Source organism: Cupressus sempervirens, chromosome 7, assembly GCF_028749045.1.
Source record: "Cupressus sempervirens isolate cs-2001-9-10 chromosome 7, ASM2874904v1, whole genome shotgun sequence".
NCBI lineage: Eukaryota > Viridiplantae > Streptophyta > Pinopsida > Cupressales > Cupressaceae > Cupressus > Cupressus sempervirens.
Genome location: NC_143124.1, coordinates 405,493,968 through 405,519,942, shown reverse-complemented (window position 1 = coordinate 405,519,942; position 25,975 = coordinate 405,493,968).

Sequence of the window (25,975 nt, the reverse complement as noted above, 5' to 3'; positions counted from 1 at the left end):
AAAACATGGTCTCTAGTTCCTAGATAAGCTGACAAGAATGTAATTGGTACCAAATGGGTGTTTAGAAACAAACTTGATGATAATGGTGAGATAACAAGAAACAAAGCTATACTAGTTTGCAAAGGCTATGCACAAGAAGAAGGACTAGATTATGGAGAAACATTTTCCCCTGTTGCAAGAATGGAAGGAGTAAGAATATTACTTGCATATGTTGCATATAAAGATTTCAATGTCTAAAAAATGGATGTGAAGTCTGATTTTTTGAATGGTATACTGGAAGAGGAAGTCTATATAAAAAAAACTAGAGGGATTTTTTGATGAGAAGAACAAGAACATGATCTACAAACTACACAAAGCACTTTATGGATTAAAGCAAGCACCAAGAGCATGGAATGAGAGATTGCACAAATATCTTGTAAAGATAGGATTTGAGAGAATAGATGAAAACAACAACTTATACATCAAAGCTAAAAAAGGTAAAGACATTTTGATATCAAAAATCTTTGTTGATGATATAATATTTGGAGGAAAAGATGTCTTATGTAAAGATTTTGCTGATCAAATGAAACATGAATTTGACATGTCAATGTTTGGAGAAATCAAATTTTTTTTTGGATTACAAGTACATCAATTGAAGCTTGGCATATTTGTGACCCAATCCAAATATATCAAATAGATACTCAAAACATTTGGGTTAGAAGAATCAAAATCAGTTAGCACACCCATGGCTATAGGACATAAGCTATCCAAGAATGATGAATCAGTTGAAGTGAATTAGACATTGTCTAGATCAATGATTGGAAAGCTACACTACATTGTACATAATAGACCAGACATTGCATTGGCTATTGGAATAGTGGCAAGATTTTCAGCAAATCCAAGAGAAAATCACTTAATGGCAATAAATAGAATATTGAGATACCTGAAAGGTATTGATGACTTTGGTTTGTACTACAAGAGGAGTGAAAAATTTGAACTAAGACCCTAAACTGATGCAGATTGGGGAGGTAATATAGATGATAAGAAAAGAACCAATGGAGGAGCACTTTCCTTAGGAAAAAGGTTGATTACATGGACTAGCAAAAAGAAAAATTGCACCTCACAGTCTATTGCTAAAGCTGAATATGTGGCAGCTGCTATAAATTGCACCAATATTGTATGGATCAAACATTTTTTACAAAGTATGAAGGAAGAGGTAACTAAGCCTATGATACTTTATTATGAAAATACAAGTGCTATCAACATATCAAAAAACCTTGTAATGCATGCTAAAACAAAGCATATTGCAATCAAGTATCACTATGTAAGACAGTTGGTGAAAGAAAAACAAGTGAAGATGGAATATATTAGCTTAAAGGAATAGATTGCTGACATCATCACAAAAGAACTATCTAAAGATGCTCTTGAGTATCTTAGATTTAAGTTAGGGGTTGTACCCCTAGCTAAGGCTACTTGACACAAAAGAAAGACTATCTTGCATCAAATGAGCTAATTGTAGAAGATTCCACACATTGATGTAAAGAATGTCCACTTTGGGATTTATGCCTATAGTAGTAGAAGTGTTGAAGTTCAAAAATAGTCACAAGCAAGGTGACAAAGGGAGTAATAGAATGAATCTATAAAAGCTACACTTACATATGATGATGCTAACATGTCTTTGGCATTGTTGTCAAAGAGGGAGAAATAGCATAAAACTTATCAACATGAGGAGTTGTGATCAATGAAGATAGAGGGACAAGTTGACTAAAGTAATTAGATGTTGATTAGAAAAACAGAAGATGAGCTGAGCAATACAGAGGGAGAAAGAGAAAGAAAAAGTGGGCAATAGCTAAGAAGGAGAAACATAAATGAAGCAATCAAAATAGTAAAAGGATATGTGAAAACTATTTGTAATACAATTAGTTATTGGCATTTGACTTACTATTCTAACCTAGTAAGCTTGTGGTTGAATAGTTTAGTCTGATGGTTGATCAGTTTGGTTTGCCATCAATGCCAAAGAGGGAGATTGTTAGAAATCTGATTGAAAAGCTCATTATTGTAGATCAAAAGGAGAGATTGTTGTAAATAAGGAAGATTGCTATAAAAGAATTTTTTCAGTCATTTTTTTGTCATTGATGTCAAATCTGCTACTTGTAGCAATGACATTTTCTTATAAGATCCAAGTACTGTCAATTAGTTGATTGATGAAGAAGATTTGATCAACAAGATGTAAAAAAAGGACATAAGGGAAAGGTTAATTTATGATGTTGTAATGAAGTGCAAGGATTAGTTAAAACAATGGTTAAATGATGTATTGATAGCATACTCAAAGATACAGAGGTAGGTCACACATAAAAACATTGGCTGAAGAAGTTGTAATAAAGTTGACTGCAAAGCTTAAACTAAGATTATTAGTGGCTGCCTAGAAAGTTAGTTGAAGCCAAGAAAATTCTCAGTTGGAGCTAAGTAATAGAAAATTCTAGTATGTGCCAAGTGATCTTTAGGTATCGAGCATCAGGATAAACATAGTTGATGCTAAGTAGCATAGTATGTGTCGAGCACAAGTATTTTAATAGTGCCGAGCTGCTACATTATTCTAAATGATGAAGATTTTCCAAATCAAAGCCAAAAAAGTGGTTACCTTGAATTTTGTGAATGAGTTGGAAGATAAAGATGATGAGCTACTAGGACAATAATCTATGTGAACTATTTTTGGGAAAACTCTAAAGGATTATTCAAGAAGTTTCTAGAGGAAACAAAATATGGGTTAGATGCAATGAATCCTACCTAATCCATATAAATTGGAATTAAAGAATGGAAGAAATGAGTGGGAAAAAGGAACTCAAGGACTTCTATTTAAGGAGTCATAGACCAAGAAGAAAAGAGTTACTGATACTATTGCTACTGAAGAGCCAAAATCTATGAAGTGGTTAGAAGGGTGTCAAGGAGGAAACATCTAGGAGAAGGAAAAGCATAGAGGCTCTACTTCTATAAGTTTACATGAAGAGATGATTGCACTAGTACATTGAGTTTGGAGACTAAAGGAGACTAATCTTGAAAGGAGGGCAAGCTATCAAGAGTTACAGAGATTGAAGGCTAGACAATAGTATGAGCTGAGATCTACAAGATAAGTTGCATGTTGTAGTCAGGTCAATATTTTCTAATACTCTCTAGCAATTGTATTAGATCTGGAAATTCTATGAACTAAGCTTGGTTTAATAGGCATTTGTAAATCCTTTAATAGGGTGGCATTCCAGGTGAATGTCCTAAAGTCCTCTAACCAAGACCACTTCTAATAGGGTGTTTAAATCCTCTAATAAGGTCACATTTGACAGTGTGTTGTAAGCCTGTAATAGGGTAGGCCTCTCATAGGGCATCACTTCAAAAGAGTAAAAATTAAGTAGCATGTTACAGGTGGTTTTTCTGAAATTGGGTTTCCACATAAATCACTGTGTTATGTGTTGATTTCTTATGTGTTATGATTGCATGTTGATTTACTAGAACTTGCTGGTTAGAAAAGTTAAAGCTTGGATGAATAAATGGTTGAATGGGCTCACTATACTTAGTTAAAAGTTTGAATAGGACATTTGGAACACCCGACCACATGGAAACTAATTGCACACTCCCATGGTGGTGAGGAGAGAGTCTCAAGTCCCAAATAGGATAGCAAACCAAAAGTCAAAAGAAATCTCTAAGTCTAGGAATTTTGAAAAGTAATCTAACTCAAAGGTTCCAAAATAGATCAACATCTAGACCTAGAAGCACACAAAGAAATGCAGGAAATCTATAATGTTAGTAGACAAGTGTCATAACATGAATCCAAATTTAGGGTTGCCTAGCTAGTCTTTTAATCCTCCATCCCCCTTAGTGACTCTATACAGTAATAGTATCCTTTCATACTAACAAGGCATGCTAATGTATCAAGTCTAATGTTACTCGGCTAGTCTTTTAATCCTCCAGTCCCTTAGTGACTAACTAAGCTCCCATTATTGTATTAGTTCATTTTAACCCATTTGATGAAATGTTATCACTTATTAAACTACTTACAATGAGTTACCCTGACAACCACTTTGGGTCTCGGCCCCAACCCCAATTGAAAGCCACTTCCCAACATAACGTATAGATGACTTACCCTAGCCTCATAAAAGAATAAATCAAAGAATCATAATATATCACCTCAATCCTATACAAGAAACTATAAAGAATGGAAAGATAATCATAATAAAACAACAATTCTCTACGAGAAATTAAAAAGCATCCAAAAAATAACTGATCGAAGACTCAAAATGGTTGAGTTGAATATGTCATAATATGACATCACCAAGAACCAATCATACCAAACACTTCAATTTAACAAAGAAAACATTGGAAAGCAATAACAATCAATAGAACAATACATCATAAAGCATATGAGACACATTACAATGGTTGAGTTTAAAAGGTCAAGATCAAACATCATAACAACACAATCACATAACTCCCAAGATTCTAGTAACATACTAAGACTAGTCAAAGCTAGGTCAAACCCCCAAATCCCCAAATTGTAAGATATACTTCACATACAAAATATACAATGTATCTTTTTTCAATACATTATGTTTTGAAGACATAGGGGTATAATGTTACTAAAGGTTTCAAGTTTATGTCCTCGTACAAATCCAACTAGGAAACAAAATCTCAAGTTCGACTATTAAGCATCCATAACTTACAATTGTAATTTATTTTAATAATAATTTAAATAATTACTCTAATTAAATATGATTAAAGTTTAATAATCATTATTATATTTTTCATTCGCTAGGAACATTTTACTAATGGGTATGTGTAGGATCATGGTTGACCAAACTATGCTCTTAAGTGGCAATAAAAAATCAGAAAAACAAGGTTATCTCAACTTGATGTGCAATTTTCTAGTTGTTATTAACTTTATATCAAAAATTTGGGAGAACTGAATCTCTAGAAAATTGAATCTAGTTTTTAAACTACTAAGACTTATCTCAAAAAAATAAAAATTGATTGGTCAAAATTTTTAATTTTAATGTAATATTGTAAAAAATTTAAAACAAAAATAAGAAGTAGACATATGTGTTACCACCTTAATTAAAATCAAGTGATAATATTTTTTAATAGTATTCTAGATATAAGTAGTAGACTCATGCCTAGATGTAACACATATTTTTGGGTATTTTTATTCTAAATAAATAAAAAATAATTAATTTGTGACTTTAGTATTTTTGAAATTAAAAAATTCTCATGTCTAACCTCATTAACTAATTCAAAACTCTGCAAAATTTAATTTTTAATTTTGTTTTACTTATAGTAGAAGAAGCATAGAATGTCATGCATCTTTTGGATTTAAAAAATATTGTATCATTTTAAGGTTATAGTTTTTTTTCAAATAGTGTGTCAATCAACACTTTATATATAACTTCATTAGAAAATAAGTAATAATTACTTACTAAACACATCGTTTGACAAACCTTACATCTATGGAAATATATGAAAATTCTTAAGAAACCCTTTTCATTTTATCAAATTTTGGTGAAAGAAAAGCCATCAGCTACATGTTTGAAGTAAAAATCACATAAAACAAGCCAAAAGCGCATTTTTAGAATTTTTTTAAGTTGACCATTTAGATTTGGTATCAGAAGATATAGTAGACCTTATAAAAATATTAATTGTTTTCATTTAGTATCAGGGTGGGTGGGAAAAATGTTGGAATATATTTTGAAATGGTTTGAGATATTTTAGAACTATAGATTTTTCAGATCACCACTTTTTGGCACATCATGATCTTGTAGGTACCATAATAGATGATTAAAACCTTTAATTAAATATTGTTCACTTGTTATTAATAAAATATCTATTATTTTATTAATAAAATTATAATAATATTAAAAACAATTTAACTAATTGTTATAACTATTCTTAAAAAAAAAAAAGTCCTTTTTTATATTTATTTATTATATGTTAATAATATGTTAATAAATAAATTTATAATTACACTAACAAATCTTATTAAATCAAGCTTTAATTAAATCATATTTAAATTGGATTAAATTTTAGTTACATTAAAAATTTAATAGAATTAAAACTAAATTAATTAACTAATTTAAATAATAATAATAATAATTAATTAGAATTAAATTTAAAAAAAAGAAACTTTTTTAGAAAAAGTACCCAAGCTCTTTGGCAATTTAAATGGAAGACCTATTGTTGTCATGACAATAGGCGTACTGGCTAACACAACAACAGACATATCATGCAGCCTCTAAAGGCTGTGGTGACCCTTTTTGTTGCCGATGCAGGTAAGTCAGGGTGGGGGAGAGGGATGGGGGTGTCATGGGCCTGCCTCCCGACTTTAATATTATTTTATTTATATTTTTTTCAATAATAATATTTTTAAATTTTATTTTTATATAAATATTTTAATAATAAAACAAAACCAGTAATGGTGCTCTAGCCCTTCTAGAATTTTTAGAATTAAGGGGAAGCCTATGTTGCTTACCCAAAATGCAAGTCTCACACTTTTCATATGAATCTACTATGGTTGGAAAACCATCTACCATTCTTTTCTTGCACAACAATTTTAAACTAGCAAATCCAAGATGTCCATACCTTAGATGCCAAAGCTTGGAGGGGTCTTCAGTTATGCTCCTAAGAGTTGATTGTTGATGTACTATCGTACATGCATGCTTGGGAGATGCATCACTGACCTTGAGAAGAGAAACATGTCTCTATCCTCATAGGGAACATTTGGTTCTTTATCATTTGGACTACTACAATTAATCTATTACTCCCATCCTTCTCATGAATGACACACTTGTCATTTTCCATCAACACATTGTATCTATTTTGAATGATTTTTCCAATACTCATCAAGTTGTGCTCCATACCTAGGGAAAACTACACATTTTGTATCTCTTTCTTTTAACCTTTCTTGGTGCGAACCATGATTGATCATTTTCCCACTACAAGAATGGTTCTATTATTCCCCATCTTAACTTGAGACTTGAAAATATTATCAATGAAAGAGAATAAACTTTTTGTACCACTCATGTGGTTACTATACCATTATCCAAGTACCATACCTTAGGGTTTCCTTCTTCACCACTGTTACACATTATGGAGGCTATGGGATTGTTTGCATTTCCCATGTTTACATCAGCCACATTTTCATGTTTCTTTGACTGATCACTCTGCCTTTTCTAGCATTCACTAGAAAAATGTCCATAGTTATGATAGTAGTTGTTGGAATTAAAGATAGAGTAACTGAGAGGGGGGTGAATCAATTACTCACAAAAATTAATCCACAAATTTCTTAGATGTCTTAATGATCTAGTTAATTCTTTTACTTAGTAAGAAACTATTATAACTCAGTAAATTAAACTATTACTTTATTTTCAAGCATTCATGCATGTAACTGAAAATAAAGTGAACACAAGAGACACCAGATTTAACATGGAAACCCAATATGGGAAAAACTACTGAGTAACTAGTCACTAATTTTTCACTCTTCTGCAGTGATCCCTATTAGGAGCCAACCCTATTAAAGGTTACAATACACACTATTAGGTGTGACCCTATTAGAGGATTTAATCACCCTGTTAGGAGTGGCCTTGCTAGAGGTCTTTAGAACAATTCAACTGAACTGTCACCTTGTTAGAGGATTTACAAAATGGCTGTTAAACCAACTCTGTTAAGAGATTTGAAATCACTGCTATAATGGTTATAAAGAAACAATGAATTGACTTGAACAAGATGCAACTGAATTTGTTGGATACAGATCTCCGTTCAGCAACATTAGATCCTCCTTGATCAAATATGGCTCTTCTACTCCTCAATGATCTCTGATCATCCTTCAAATCTGCTTCCACAACAATTAGTCTTCATTTCATATTAATTCCATATTCTTCCACACCATGCTACTTTGAATTCGCAACTTGACCTCTTACTTATATCATTCAGGTTGTCAAGTTGGCCCATTTACATGTTACATTTATCAATAATCCATTTATCAGTCGACTACAGACATTACTCTTAATCAAATAAATGTTATTTCATAAGATAATGAAATCCTTTATTGGTCGACCTTGCTCAATAAGTATTGCTTCTAGGAATTTCTAGAGTTAACCTTCTTGACTTAGTTAACATTAAAATATCCTTAAAATCCTTTGGCTACCAAGTTCACTCGGTAAGAACTGAATCTTCCAAATTTCTTTTGATGATAGAGTGAACTCGGTAAGAACTATTTCTTCCAAATTACCTTTGATGACCAAGTGAACTTGGTAAGAACTATGACTGTCATATTTTCTTTGATTACCTAGTGATCTTGGTAAGAACTAAAATTCTTTGATTACCTTGAAAGCTCTGTAAACACTGTCCTTTGCCTTGCTGACTTTCTGAGCTCGGTAGACACTATCCTTTGGCTTGCTGACCTTTTGAGCTTGGTAGACACTATTTGACGATTGATGTGACATTTGTGTGATATCAAACACAAAATACAATTGAACAATTGTATCCAAAAATCTCCCTCTTTGGCATTGATGGCAACACAACATGTCATAGAAAGAAATTTGAAAATAAGTCTTTTAATGTCAAAATACAATACTCCCTTTTTCATAATAATCTCTCCCTCTTACACAAACTCTTATTATTTGCAAATTTTAGAAAGATTTGATAGTATATTCTCCCTCTTTGACAACACATGCCAAAGACAACTCAAAACAACTAAATAGTATTGTACCTGATGTATTGATTTATATGCAATGTCTTCATTGATTTTTTGCATCAACTGATAAATCTTCAATTATGTTCCTATTGATGCATCACTAAAACTATATTTTAGTGAGCTTTAGATAGGGGAATGACCCCTAACTTACCTCTTAGATACAAGAATGCATCCTTAGGTAAAGGCTTTGTGAATATGTCAACAATTTTTTCCTTTGTATGCACATATTCCAATCTTATTTCCTTTTCTTGCACCAATTCTCTAACAAAGTGATATTTTATGGCAATATGCTTGGTTTTTGAATGCATCACTGGATTCTTGGAGATGTTAATTGCACTTGTATTATCAAAAAACATAACGACCGGTTCTATGATTTTGTTGCTCCATACCTTTCAATAATTGTTTAAACCACACAATGTTTGAGCAATTTACTGTTGTTGCAACATATTCAGCTTCTGCTATGGATTGAGATGTACAATTCTTCTTTTTTCTTGTCCAAAAAACCAACCTTTTTTCTGAGAAAGAAAGCTCCTCTACTTGTTCTCTTTCTATCATCAATATTTCCTACCCAGTCTGCATTAGTAAACACCTTTAAATCTAGTTTTCCTCCAAGTTTATACCATAATCCATAATCTGCAATTCCTTTTAAGTATCTCATGATCTTTTTGATTTCCATCATGTGATTTTCTTTTTCTTTTGCTAAGAATCTTGCTACAATTCCTACTACAAGGACAATGTCTAGTCTTGTGTGCACTACATATTGCAACTTTCCAATCATAGATCTATACAATGTCTGATCCACTTCATTTGATTCATCATCCTTGGTGAGTTTTAATCCAGTACACATAGGAGTCCCAACTAGTTTGCGATCTTCCATACCAAACTTTTTCAGTATTTCCTTGATGTATTTAGATTGAGTGATATAGATGCCATTCTTATTCTATTCAATTTGAAGACCAACAATGAATTTTATCTCACCAAATAATAACATTTCAAATTCCTTGTTCATTTGTTCTGAAAATTCTTTGCAAAGATCATCATTTCCTATGAACAAAGTATAATCTACAAATATTTCTGCCAAAACAATCTTATTATTTGGTCCTTCCTTTATGTACAAACTGTTGTTGTCATTAGTTCTTCAAAAACCAATTTGAATAAGATAGTGATGCAATATTTCATACCATGATCTAGGGGCTTGTTTCAAACCATATAGTGCTTTATGCAACTTGAAGACCATGTCCTTCTTGTTTGGATCAACAAAACCTTTGGGCTGCTCAATGTAAACCTCTTCCTCCAATATGCCATTGAGAAATGATGACTTGACATCCACCTGATAAACTTTGTATCCTTTGAATGCAACATATGCAAGTATGGTTTTGAAACCTTCCAATCTTGCAATAGGAGCAAAAGTATCTCCGTAGTCTAAACCTTCTTCTTGTGAATATCCTTTGCATGCTGCTCTATCTTCTTTCCTTGATACCTTACCATCTTCATTTAGTTTTTTTCTGAATACTCACTTTGTTCCAATCACATTCTTGTCTTTCAGTCTAGGTACAAGAGACCATGTTTTGTTTTTGTCTATCTGTTCTATCTCTTCATTCATAGATTCAATCCAAATTTTATTGTCTAGTGCATCTTTGACATTTCTAGGTTCAAAATGAACAAGTAAATAAGTGCCTTTCAACTTACTTCTTGTCATTGTTTCTTCTGATTTATCACCAATGATCTGATTTGGTGTATGATGCTTTATGACATACTTGGCTAAGACGAGCTCATTTCTTTTTTAATGACTTGCATTTTTATCCTTCTTTATCTCAACTTTTGGTTCTAATTTAGGTTGTTCAAGCTTGGTAGATGCTAACTCAGTAGCTTCTATTTGCAACTCGTGTTCTTGTAGCTTAGTAGATGCTGACTCGATTTGAACTTCTTGTGACTCGATTAATGAAGACTAGAGTTGAGGATTCCTAATTGATAGGTATACTTGGTATTGTATCAGGTTAAATGTAAAAAAATCTTTTGTAGTCTTTGTGTTCCTTCTTGCTTTCTTCTTCTATTCTTTTTGCAAACTCATCAACTTTCACATGTGCACTTTCTATGACTTTGTGAGAAGATAAGTTCAAACATCTATATGCTTTTCTTTTGCAAGAGTATCCCAAAAATATTCCTTCATCACTTTTTACATCAAATTTACCTTTTCTAGATTCTTTCAAAATGTAACATTTTCTTCAAAATACTTTTAGATAACTTACATTGGGTTTGTAGGCATACCACAACTCATAGGGTCTTTTGAATGAGTCCTTTTTCAGCTGTACTCAGTTCAAGGTATGAATTGTAGTGCTGATAGCTTCCTTCTAGTATTTGATAGCAATACATTTCTCAATCAATAAGGTTCTTGCACAATCCATTATAGATCTGTTCCTTCTTTCTGCTATTCCATTTTGTTCAGGAGTTCTAGGTGCTGAAACCTGTCTTTTGATTTCCCTTTCAATGAAAAAGTTATTAAACTCATGTGAAATGAATTCACCACCTCTGTCAGACCTTAATAATTTCAGTCTTTTGCTTGTTTCCTTTTCTACTCTGGCCAAATACCATTTGAACTTTTCAAATGCTTTTGATTTCTCTCTAAGGTACATGATAGTCATCATTCTTGAATAATCATCAACAAATAGAATGAATAATTTTTCACCAATATAACTTTCAATGCCAATAGGTCCACACAAATCACTATGCACAATTTCTAGAACTTCTTCAGTCTGATAGTTCTTTCTTTTAAAACTAGTCTTTCCCATTTTACCAATTTGACAATTCTTGCATAGACCAACCTCAAGTTTCTTTATGTCAGGAATACCTCTTACTTTCCTGAATTTACTGATCTTTATTAAGTTTTCAAAGTTTACATGACACAACCTCCTATGTCATAACTAGCTTTCTTCAATTTGAGAAATGAAACATGAACATTCACCAAGTTCAAGATAAAATAAGTTACCTTTTGTTTGAGTGCCAGATCCAATCAGCTTTCCTTTGCCATCCAGCAATCTTGCTTTTCTATGCATGAATTCTACTTTGAATCCATTATTGAGTAGTTGTGCCACACTCAATAAATTTTGATTTAGTCCTTCTACCCAATATGCATTATCACATACAAGTTCCTTGGTTAGTGAGATTCTTCCTTTTCCTTTTATACAACAAGGTTCATTGTTACCAAATCTTACATTGCCACCATCATAGTCTTCAAAGTATTCAAACTTAGTCTTATCACTGATCATGTGATGAGAACAACCACTATCTATGATCCATGTATCATTTTTTCTCATATGATAAATTAGCGTCATTTTCTCATCATTATCAAGTTCATCTTTTACAACAATGTAGACAATTTCTTCTTCTTCTTCATTATCAGAATCATTAGAATCTTTTTCCATAAAACATGTTTTCTTACCTTTATCCTTGAATGATTTGAAGTCTTTCTTGCCATTGTACTTGTGATCTTTCTTCTCATCTTTGTTCTGCTTATTTGGGCACCTAGCAGCAATATGTCCAATTTCTTCACAAGAGAAATAGATTAGAGGAACTTTACCTTTGTATTTTCCTTTGCCTCTTGAATATTTTCTTTCTATTAGAGCTTCAACCACTTCAAGATCACTGTCTGAACTTTTTTTTGATTCTTCATCACTTTTTTATTGTGGTTCTTTCATCTTTTTCCTTTTTTCTTTGAGTGAAAGTTTTTCTTCAAATGTTCATTCAACATTATTGGCAGTTGGAACATAGTTGTCATAGTTGTCTAGTTCAAATGCAATCAATCTTCCAACTATGACCTCTAAATTTATTTTATGATTTGTTTCACATCTCCTTTTTTGAAATACAGAAACTCTGATTGCATAAATGGGAAGTACAGTTCTAAGAACTTTACTTATAACTGTCTCCTCACTAATATCTCCTCTAGATGCTTTGATTGCACTAACACATGCTTTAACTCTTTCAACATACTTTTCAATTTTTTCATCCTCTCTCATCCTCATTTGGTCAAATTGTCCTCTCAAACTTTCTGCTTTGGCTCTTCTCACATTATCATCTCGTCCATAGATTTCGTTTAGCTTGTTCCAAATTTCAAAGGTAGTTTTGCAATGCTTGATGTCATCAAATTTTTCATAACTCAGAGCAGATGCTATATCTATCATCATGTTATTGTGAGTCTTCTTTTCAGCAATATCATTAACAGATAATGTACCAAAAGGTTCTTCATATTTTTCATCAAGGTGCTGTGGTCCTATATCACCAATGGAAGCTAGATGAAGCCTCATCAATCCTTACCATGCTAAGAATTTGTCCTTGTTAAGTGTTGGAATTTCCCTTTTATAAGACATCCTGATCTTTATCTTAGATCCTTGAAATCTTTTCCTATAAGCACCAATAGCTCTAATATGAATTGTTGGAATTAAAGATAGAGTAACTGAGAAAAGGGTGAATCAATTACTCACAAAAGTTAATCCACAAATCCCTTAGATGTCTTAATGATCTAGTTCTTGCTTTTACTCGATAAAAACCTGTTGTAACTTGGTAAATTAAAATATTACTTTATTTCCAAGCATTCATGCATGTAACTTAAAATAAAATGAACACAAGAGACACTAGATTTAATGTGGAAACTCAATATGGGAAAAACCACCAAGTAACTAGTCACCAATTTTTTACTCTTTTGAAGTGAGACCTATTAGAAGCCAACCCTGTTAAAGGTTACAATACACACTGGTAGGTGTGACCCTATTAGAGGATTCAATCACCCTATTAGGAGTGGCCTTGCTAGATGTCTTTAAAACAATTCAACTGAACTTTGACATTGTTAAAGGATTTACAAAATGGCTATTAAACCAACTCTGTTAAGAGATTTGAAATCACTGCTACAATGGCTAGAAGGCAACAATGAATTGACCTGAACAAGATGCAACTGAATTTTTTGGATATAGGTCTCTGTTCAACATCATTAGATCCTCCTTGATCAAATATGGCTCTGTTGCTCCTCAATGATCTCTGAACATCCTTTGAATCTACTTCCACAACAATTAGTCTTCATATCAGATTAATTCCATATTCTTCCACACCATACTACATTGAATTTGCAACTTGACTTCTTACTTATATCATTCAGGTTATCAAGTCATCCCATTTACATGTTACATTTATCAATAATCAATTTATTAGTCGGCTATAGATATTACTCTTAATCAAATAAATGTTATTTCATAAGATAATGAAATCCTTTACTAGCTAACCCTACTCGGTAAGTACTGGTTCCAAGAATTTCCAGAGTTAACCTTCTTGACTCAATTAACATTAAAATATCCTTAAAATCCTTTGGCTGCCAAGTTCGCTTGGTAAGAACTAAAACTTCCAAATTTCTTTTGATGATGGAGTGAAGTTAGTAAGAACTATTTCTTCCAAATTACCTTTGATGACCAAGTGAACTCGGTAAGAACTATTACTGTCATATTTTCTTTGATTACTAAGTGATCTCGGTAAGAACTAAAATAATTTGATTACCTTGAAAGCTCAGTAAACACTGTCCTTTGCCTTGTTGACTTTCTGTGATCGGTAGACATTATCCTTTGCCTTGCTGACCTTCTGAGCTCGGTAGACACTATCTGATGACTGATGTGACATTTTTGTGACATCAAAGACAACACACAATTAAAAAATTGTATCCAATAGTAGTAGCATTCAACATTGCTCATATTAGAGTTATAATTCTTTTGACCCTCTTGGTTTCTTTTGTAGGGCCCATTTGCCATTGCACCAAAAGCCATGACTTTTGGTGCAATGGAAAATGGGCCCTACAATTGGTATCAGAGCTTGGTTTTGGCCTGGTCATGGGTTCAAATTCCCTAGTGCCTTCCCGACCCGTGTAAGCACTTGGTATGCACGTCAAGGGGGAGATTGTTGGGTGATGCGATGCATTCCCCTGCCCACAGGTGGTTAATTATACGGTGTTCCATGTTCACTAACAGTCATGACTTTTGGTGCAATGGAAAATGGGCCCTACATCTTTCTCATCCTAAGCTTTCTGCACCAACATTCCTTTGACCACTCATTCCATGACCTCTAGTTCTTGGGCCTCTACCAGATCCATTTCTTCCTCTCCCCCTACCTCTTAAACTCTCTTGAGAATTGAAAGAATACTCTTGGGAAGTTATTACTAATTTATTTATCTGGTGCTCATGGGTTTGGAGAATACCAATCAACTCATCCATTGTCAAAGTGGTGAGGTCCTTTGCTTCCTCAATGGTCATTACAAGATTGTCATATTTTTTAGGCAAACTCCTCAATATCTTTTCCACATTCCTTTGCTCTTCATAATCTTCTCCATTTGATTTAAGCTAGTTTATCAAAGTGGAGATTCGTGAGCTAAACTCTAGAATGGGTTCATTGTCCTTCATCTGAAGTCTCTCAAATTCCCTTTTGATATGTTGTATTTTCACTACTCTGACCTGATGAGTCCCCTTGAAGTTCATCTCAAGGATATCTCATGCTTTCTTTACATAATTTTCTACTACAATCTTTGAAAAGACTTTCTCCATCATTGCTACCTAAATCAAACTTATTTGCTTAACATCCTTTCTCCCTCACTCCTTCAGTTGAGTCTTTTGATTGTTGGTGAGGGAAGCTTATTGAGCTAGTCTATCACATCATTGAACCCATTAACCAAAAACTCCCACAAAGTATTAGCTACCATTATGGTTTTCATTTTCTTTGACCAAATGTCATAAATTTGTCCATTAAAGGATGGTGGTTGTTGCCATATCTTTCTTGTATCTCCTGCCATGTCCAAAATTCACAAGTATGTAGGGCCAATCCGCTTTGGTACCATGTAAAATATTCCAAAATAGGAGGATAACCTATGTGTTAACCCAACATGACTTGGCAGATGAAGGAAAAAATCACTTGACCATCAAAGAAACTACTCATCACAAGCACAAACCAAGAGCATGTTGAGTAATGTTAACACCCCTCATGGTAGCATGTTAATCCATGCAAAAAACAAAAACAACATTCCACCACAAATGCAAACAACAATAATAGAGTGTTAATCTATTTTTCCTGAGAAGAAGAACACGGTGGAATAAACAATGAAGGAGTGAACACAAGTGCAATAGAGAGGAAGTATGCAAGATTGATAGCTTGCTTTCTATTTATCGAAAATCAAATATTACAAATCTAGAATGTAAAAACAATAACTAACTACAACTATTGTACATAAAATAAAATTGCAACAAGTATAGCTACATACAAAAAAGGCTTGGATTAATCATTGCTTCAAAAAGACAAACTCTCTTAGGTGTTGCCACACACAATACTCAAAAAAAAATTCTCTGTTACTATTGCTATAAAGACTGGTTCTATATGAGATTGAAATGGTTCGATGAATATGGAATGAATGAAATTCCCTCTCTTTTTTCTTCTTGCTATCCACATAAAATTTCTCCTCTCTTTTCAAATTTTAACTCACCTACCACAGTAAATGTATATGACTATTGGAGTTGAAAATAGGGATGTCATGTTGGTAGGTGGGCATAAGACAACTAGAAAATATAAATTATTCCAAAAATTTAAGGGTCACAAAGTAGGAATATCTTCCCCTAACTATCTACCATCCTTCATGAGAATAGTGACTAAGTGTGATTATCCAAGAACATGTCGAGACTATGGTGCTTGTATGAATGGTAAGTGTTGTTGTCCAACACAAGGCAATTCTTTTCAATTGATTGATGTCACACAACTTAGTTTTGGATGTTTTTAGTGTGTTCCTCTATCATGCTCTCAGAATGCTAGGCTTTAAGGTCATTGGTTTGTGGAGCTAGAACATGTTTCCTATTTTAGTTATTCTTATGACAATTCTTCAAAGCTAGGGTTGGTGTCAAGAGATGAATGTAAAACACTTTTCCTTAAAAATTGCTCTTGCAAAGCTAAATTTTCATGTTTGGGGCCAATTTTACTAGTGGTTATTGCTATCTTGAGCCCAATATATATTCTATGAAAAGTAACAGCCCAGTCAATAGATTTTACAATTCTATTACTTAAATTAAAATCTAGCCAAAGTCTAGGTCCAGGCGCTCATGGGTTATTGTCATCATCTATGCTTCTATGAGTGGAGCACTAGCTCTGCTTATCTTATTTTGGGGATGGATATGTTAGTGTAGTTTTCTATTTTTCCTATATTGCTAGGTTTTCTTAGGTTAATAAAGCATGTATTATTAGGTGAATGCTTGTGAGGTGTCACCGTCCTACATGTGAGCATCCATTAGCTATCCTGGGAAGATAGTTTGTTATCTTTAGTCCAATAGATGGTTGCTCCTCATTGGTTGGTGTTGCCACCTCCTCCCTCTTCCTAGCCTATATAAGCATGCTACCTGGCTTGTATTTGCATCCTCTTAATGCTATTTTTCTTCTAGCATTTGCATTTCTCTCTTGGAGACTAACTCTGTGTTGCTATTTTGATTTTGCATCATTTGCATTCATAGCTTAGATATTTATTCTTTGCACTAGTTTTTTGGGTTATTAATCTTTTCAAATTCTAACATGGTATCAGAGCTTTTCTATGTGCAAGAGTAGATTTTAGTTTCTTTATTTGAGAGATTTTTTTTGGGGGGGGGGGGGGGGGGCTAATAAATCTTAGTGTAATTTTTTGAAAAATGAAGTATGCTCTTCTCTTGCATCTTTGGATGATCTTGAGACTTAGAAAAGTTTTGACAAAAATGTTTTTTAATTTCTGGGGTTTCAATCTCAAATCTGATAACCAACATGCATATTTGAAGTTTTCAATTAGTATTGCAAGTTTCAACATGCCATTGATGGACTTAGGAAGCTAATTCAACATTTGCATGTCATTTTTTGGTTATTGGGGTCGTTTCTTGGTTTTTGGAGTCAATTTTTATTGTTAAAGGCATCTAATTTACACTATAGCTAAATCTTCTATACATCAGCAAGAAAAATGCCTTTTGGGTTTTGTTTGTACCTCCAAAAATCCATTTGGGTATCTTTTAATTTTTGCATTCAATCTACATATTTTGCAGAATTGAGCATGAAAAGATATAGTCGTACCCCTTTCCATTGGCAGTCGTAGATTTGAATGCAGTTTTCAAATGTCTCATTCTTGCTCATAAAAACTTTAATTTCAATTATTCTTGTTATGACATTGGCTATTTTTTTGTTCTCTATCCACTAGTGGAATTGTTTTTTGATTTTCATGCATAAATTTTTCATAAATTGTTGATTCTTGGCAATGACTATGTACAGTTCTCATTTTTGAAACATCAGAGGATCATAACTTTCTCATACGACCTTGTATCGAGGCAATTCCTTTTTTGAAAGTGCATTTTTTTGAGTAGATCATAGTGGTGCCATTTGTTTCTTTGATTATTGTGCCTAAGTTTCATTTTCAGCATATGCTCTTCATGAGGGTTTATAATGCATTGAAATCAAAACCACTAAGTATTTATTTCTAGTGGTAGTTGTAAACGCGCTAAAATGAAATGCCAAATAATATTTCATTTTGGGGGTTTTATTTGACTGAGTAAAAGGGGGAGGGGGGGGGGGCATTGTCGTAGTTGGGTTCTCTTCTTTTTAGCATTTATTCTTTGCATTTCTTCATTATGGATCAAACAAATATGCCCATCCTAACTCCATACAATTACTTTGAGTGGAAATCATGCATGAAAATTCACTTAAGGAAAGTTGGATTAAATAAGATAACTATGGGACTTGAAACTGAACCTGATAAAGATGAAGATAAGCCTAAGTGGTTTAACAAACATGATGAGGCATATGGAACATTGTGTTTATCTGTTTGGCACACAAGATTCAATGAGGGGTCATATGTCGGAAAATGAATTAATTAGTTTAAATCCAGACAATTTCAACACAATCAAAGATTTCTTCACCAAGTTGAAATCACTAAGCCAATAGTTAAAACAATGTGGAATTGAAAAGAAACATGAACAACTAATTCTTAGTATTCTCTCTAAGCTAAGTTCAAAATATTCTATATTTTTTTGTAGCTTCTATGCTACTAAGGGTGCACTTGGTACTCAATTCACCATGCCATCTCTAGATGATTTTTTTGTCACTTTCACTCGAGAACACAACAAGTTAATCCAGATGGGCACTCTTAATTCCTCTAAGTCACATGCCTTAGCTATAAGGAAACTTGGCAACAAAGAATATAACCGTTTCCACATAACCCATAATAAATCTGAAATAATCACGGAATTAAAATCCACATGCAAGAGAATAGACAACATACCCACAAAATTGTAACACAAGATATACCCTGGGAAACCCTCATTGAGGGAAAAACCCACCCTCCAAAAGCATCCATCATGCCATACAACCATGGAAGCCTTCATGGCCATAGCCACAACCGAGCAAACTATGTGAACAAGCATGAATCCACACATCCCATGCCATGCTTTCAACCTTCACAAATGCTCCCTTGGCTAACCTATCAAGCCTTGTCCCGCTCGACTCTTGCCTTTTGTCTTCTCCTTGTCACTCTCTTTTTTTCTCTCTCTCTCTACAACAACTACCCTTGTGGCCGCTTATATAGTAGGAAGTCCCACAAAACCACTAAGTGGTATTACATAAACCATGTCCTAAAACCATGTGCTACCTAACCCACTGACCCCACATTTAATATTGGGCATTTAATTCTTTCCCCCAATATTAAATAATTACATCAAATATTATCACAATGTTACAATACAACTCATCAAGAATATTCCATGGGAATCTTTTCATGTTGCATGTTCATCTAGGCACAACATTACATAATAAAAATAAAATAATAACATAACAATATTATGCAATGTGTGCAACACCCATTATCTCAGAAATCTCCCACTTGTTGTATACATTGCATAGGGTCAATCCGTAGCCACATAAATGAACAAGGGAACAATCCCTCCCAGCACATCCACCATCATGGATCAAAATACACCAAGTGCTCCATCCTGGTACCTGTGACAAAATCAAAGTATCTAGCATCTCAAACATGAATGATCTCACCTCCTATTATGCCACTCCCACTGGACATACATAGAAGCCATCCAAAGAGAAAACCACCCAACCTGTCACATTAGAAGATCATAAAATCCTGTACCAACTAAAATTTTGAGCACAAATAACCTGATCCAAAGGTAATCACATGTATCTGTAGTTGCCAAAATATCCATAGCTGAAATAGCACCCACAGCAAGTGCCAAACCCATCCAACTATCCATACCTCAAAGGTATAACAAGTGAATCTCATATTACTGATATATCCAGTCTATAACCGGCAATCACAAGCCTCAAGAGCAATACCTGCCACATATATACCAAGAAGCTCCCACTACAAAAGATAATGTCAAATCTATAACCAATTCACTCAACACATCTCAAAGAAGTGAATCCATGTAGTATCAAGGACATCCACAATACATAAACGAATATCCTGCAAAAACAACTCTCATAACAAGTCTCCAATGCTCTCCCAAGTTCACCACAACCAACAAAAGAAAGAGAAAGAAATAACCATGTCATCTCTCACATGACATACATGAGCACAAAACAGTGATCACAATCTCTAACCAATCTCAAATCCAATGTAAGCAAAACTGAACATCCAAGAAAATAACCAAGACCAGAGAAACTGTGCAAATCATAACCTGTATCATGTCCTTCTACACACACCTCTAGATGTAAACTGTGCAAGTTAGATCTCCTCCATAAAACCCCAACAAGAAGCCTCAACAACACCCAAACCATACCATATAACTAATCATGGACGTAAGCCTCTCACAAGAAGATCAAACTCAATAAAACCATTCCTAATCCAAGGAATATGCCCAATATAAAACCATCTCCCAAACTCAACCAGCATAACAACATATGCGCATGGAGATAACCAATGCTAAACCATCTCTCAAATGAACCCTCCAGAACTAACTCATGTACCATAGCTCAAGATCCATATCAATGAAAGACAAGCATAAATATAATGCAAGAGAAACAATGGGCTTTACCTCTCAAGTAGCAAACCATCAAGTAGACCAAGAGTGGGGAATGAGAATGCTCATCAAGATACCCAAGTATCCAACCAAGACTCATCTAAGAACAATCTCCTCTCAAGTCCATACCAGGTGACTACCCCTTGGACTTCCTGTTGAAACCATCAACCGTCCCAACAAATACTTCTCTAATCCAAGAGAAACCAGCGTCACCACCGTCTCTAAGTATCTATGAGCACCTGTAACCAATCAATCCATGCCAACTCCAAATGCAACATAACAATATCATGAAGTATCCAGCTTATGATCAGTGTACTCAATACCAAGAAAAACTAAACCAAGATCAATGTCAAAGTTCCAACCATGGCCTCAGGAACATAATCATGACAACATGATCTTACCATCTCAACTAAAGAGATAACATGCTTCATATGAACATACTATAACATGTCACAACTCTAAAAATGTATCAAGAGTATACCATGACATAATAATGAAACCATCCTCACACCAAGGATAACATGCCAAATAAAAGCATAAACCACACCTTTTCCAAGAACTCGGTGAGTCCTCAAGATGCAACCATCTTGACACACCATGAAGAAAACCATCTCCACATACCAGGAAGAACCATCTCCACATACCATGAAGATAGCCAAGAACTCCATGAGTCCTCAAGATCTAAGCATCTTCACCCACCATGAAGATAACAAGTGCACCATGCAAATTTCAAAGATGCTTCTGCAGCAACAGGATCTAAGACAAACCTCCAACATCTGCAAACACTCAATAAATATATCAATGCCAACAACTCCCACTCAACTGTGGTACCAAGTCACCTATGGCATCATAAAATCCATCTCATATATGAAGATCCAAATCAAACCAAGAACTAATCCTGTACTGTCACCCCATCACTGTCACAAGCTCCCTCTAAACCGTGTATCCAAGCTATCCATGACATCATGATGAAAAACTCATCCTCTAACCATGAGAATCAACCAAGGCATCAAACCATCAAAGAACTCAAAGTGCACATCATGAGATCCTCAAAAGAAACCAAATAACCATGATCCTCAACCAAGAAGATATACCACCATAACCAAATCAGAAAATCCAAGCTAATGAAAATCAAGGATGTACCTCTATATCCAATCATGTCGTGCCAAAATCCATGACACCATGATCACATCCATGAACCGAGCATCTGGCTCTCAAAGTGTCCAACCTATCAGCATAGTCAACCATAATCCTCCACCATGACTGTACTTGGTAATAACATCTCACCCCTTCTACATGAAAAAAATAGTAAATTATGTGACATAGGGCATAGACAACCCAAATCCAAGCCACCAATCTAAATATGCATCAATAATGAAAGATCAATGTGCAAAGACAACCCATAACCAAGCTATAAATGCAACCTGTAAATATAGACCACTTACAACACTGCAAAATTTGTAGACCCAACAAGTCATCATACATATCCAAATCCAAACACTGATAACCATATCATCATGAGACCAAACTTGAGTATACAATGACATCAAAACTTAAATCTCCAATGCCATAAACTAACAATGTTACCATAGTCAAAATATACCTATAAGTTGTTTAGATAAATATATCACCAAATAAATCATGCCAAACTTGCACCAAATTTGAACCAATGTGTAGAGCTCTCCAAGAGCTTTCCGTTGACTACTCGAAGTCCAAAATCCGACTCTGTATGCCCAAGTTATGCCCTAATCCGTGCTTAAAATAAACAACATCTAAATGTAGGGCTCTTAAAACCTGAAAAATTTTCAAAATCACATAATCAAACCTACACCATGTTTTAGTGCTTTGAATTACCTTTCTAATGCCTATAAGAACTCTGAAATCCAATATTCTAAGAGAAAGTTATGGCCGTTTTACTAAGACAGTCTTTTTACCATTTTCAGTACGATTTTTTATTTTTTATTTTTTTCAATGACAAAAATTCCGATGGGATTAAATTTGACGGCCATCATGGGCTGAAACCATAAAACTCTTTCATAGAAATGTCAACCCGGATCCAATGGTGAGGTCTGTCTTTACCCAGGAGGTCATTTCTGCAAGCTACCCCCCAAAAACCTCATTTTAAATGAAACATCTAAAAAAATCTTTTGTCCAACAATTTCCCATGCCCAAATCTTTTAACATCCCATCATAACAGCAAATCCGAAACCCTCAGACCTGCAATAAATCATTCATATATCTTGCCCTTTCTTTTATCCTCTCATGCATTCCCATGGATTCAATCTAGGGTTACAATAATAAAACCATAGCTCTGATACCACTTGTAAGGAAACTTGGCAACAAAGAATATAACTGTTTCCACATAACCCATAATAAATCTAAAATAATCACAGAATTAAAATCCACATGCAAGAGAATAGACAACATACCCACAAAATTGTGACACAAGATATACCCTGGGAAACCCTCATTGAGGGAAAAACTCAGTCTCTAAAAGAATCCATCATCATGTATTATTCAGCAAAAAATACCATTTTTATACAACCATGGAAGTCTTCATGGCCATAGCCACAACCGAGCAAACTATGTGAACAAGCATGAATCCATGCATCCCATGCCATGCTTTCAACCTTCACAAATGCTCCCTTGGCTAACCTGTCAAGCCTTGTGCCGCTTGACTCTTGCATTTTGTCTTCTCCTTGTCACTCTCTTTTTTTCTCTCTCTGTCTACAACAACTACCTTTGTGGCTGCTTATATAGTAGCAATTCCCACAAAACCACTAAGTGGTATTACATAAACCATGTGCTAAAACCATGTGCTACCTAACCCAATGACCCCACATTTAATATTGGGCATTTAATTCTTTTCCCCAATATTAAATATTTACATCAAATATTATCACAGTGTTACAATACAACTCATCAAGAATATTCCATGGAAATCTTTCCATGTTGCACGTCCATCTAGGCACAACATTAAATAATAAAAATAAAATAATAAAATAACAATATTATGTAATGTGTGCAACACCCATTATCTTAACATTAGCTACCAACCAAGGCACAAAAGAACAAAAAGGATAAAGTAGTAACAACAATAGTAAGGATGAGAAACAAAATAATAGTGAGGAAAAATAATATTAGATACCAATTGCTTCAAAAGCAACTATTGATACCTCATCCTCTAAGGGCGATAAGCCTAAGAAAGAAAAGGTAAAATGTGCCTATTGTAAAAAGACCTGGTCATGATGAACATAAATGTTTGAAGAAACAAATTGATCACTTGACATACATTCTTGAGAAGAATAATATTAGTGTTCCTGAGTCTATCAAACAAAGTTCTAATGAAGGATCTAACAAGGAAAAAGAAAACAACAAGGGGAAAGGAAAGGGCAAGGCTCTTGTTGCAGTTGCTTCCTCACCATCCACTTGGGTTCTTGATTCGGGTGCTTCATACCACATGGCTTCATCTAAGGAAGAACTTACATCCTTGGAGCCATGTACTATGCCTTCTATTTTGATGGGTGATAACACTCCTATTGAGATGTGTGGAAGAGGCTATGTTGATGTGGGGGATGTCACATTCCATGATGTTCTTTGTGTACCCTTATTATCAACTAATCTCCTATCAATATACTAGATCACTCAAATAGGTTCAGGAAAGCAGGTTGAGTTCACTCTTGATTCAGTGGAGATACGTGAGTTGCATAGTGATTCTATAGTTGTAGTTGGGAGAGCAGATCATCACTCATGAATCTATCTATTTTCTCACTTTTTTCCTAATCCTCCTTAATATATTTTGCTCACTCATTCTAATGATGTGAGTAAATTATGGCATGAGCAGTTTGGCCATCTTAACTTCTGCCATTTGCATCAGCTCAACCAGTAGAGCATGGTCACAAGGTTTCCTTTGGTTCAATTCTTAGGAGGTGTTTTCCAAGGTTGCATTCTTGGTAAGCATCCTAAGGAAAAGTTTGACAAAAGTAAGGCATGGAGAGCTTCAAAAATACTAGAGTTATTTCACAGTGATTTGGTTGGTCCATTTCAACATCCTTCTTTCAGCAGGGCACAATATGTCCTCACATTCATTGATGACATTTCTTGATATACATGGGTGTACTTTTTAAAATAGAAGTCAAAGGTATTTGATCATTTTCAAGACTTCAAAAATTTTGTAGAAAAGAAATCTGGGAAAGCCATCAAGGTTTTGCGCACAGACAATGGTGGCGAGTATGTCAACCATCAGTTTGAAAGATTTTGCACTTAAGAGGGGATTGATTTACAGAATTTAGTTCCATACAATCCTCAGCAAAACGGTGTTGCAGAATGGAAGAATAGATCCTTGAAGGAAATGGAAAATTGTATGATTCACTTTAGATCTCTTGCACCATAGTATTGGGCCGAAGCCATTAACTGTGCTTTTTATATCCAGAACCATGTTCCTCACCAATGCTTGAAGGGGGTTACTCCTTTTGAAGCTTGGATTAGATGGAAACCATCAGTTAAACACTTTTCAGTTTTTGGCTCCCTTGCATGGGCCCACATTCCTACAGAGAAACATAAGGCCTTGGATCCTCATAGCAGACCTTGCATATTTGTAGGTTATCCTAATGGTGTAAAGGGTTATCGGTTGCTCCACTGTACTACACATGAGTTATTAATTGAGAGGAGTGTTTAGTTTGAGAAGGGATCTTCAAGCTCACTTTATATCACTTCTCCAACTCCTTCTACCTTGACATTAGAGTCACTTGGAATACATGACAGATCTTTTGATAAGTTAGATTCACCTGAACAGTCTCCTACCTCTACTTCAAATGTAGAAAGTGATTCAAAGAACTCACCTCCTTCCTCTTGTAGTCATCATTTAGAGGTTAATGATTCCCCTTCAAATTCTTCATCTTCCAGTCCACTTTGGGCTAGACAAACCTTGCAGTCTGCATGTGATTGGGTTGGGGATCCATCAGACACCAGATGAACTCGTTCATAATTCTAGGATGCTCCACATGTCTTCATTAGTACTGCCTCAGATCCACGGTCCTTTCATGAGGCTTCTGGTATTCTTGAGTGGGATACAACAATTTAGAAAGAGTATAGTTCCTTGATGAGGAACCACACTTGGGATCTTGTCCCTCTTCCTAAAGGAAGAAAACTTGTTCGATGTAAGTGGATCTATCGGAAAAAATTTGCAGTAGATGGGTCAGTTGACAAACACAAGGCTTGCTTGGTC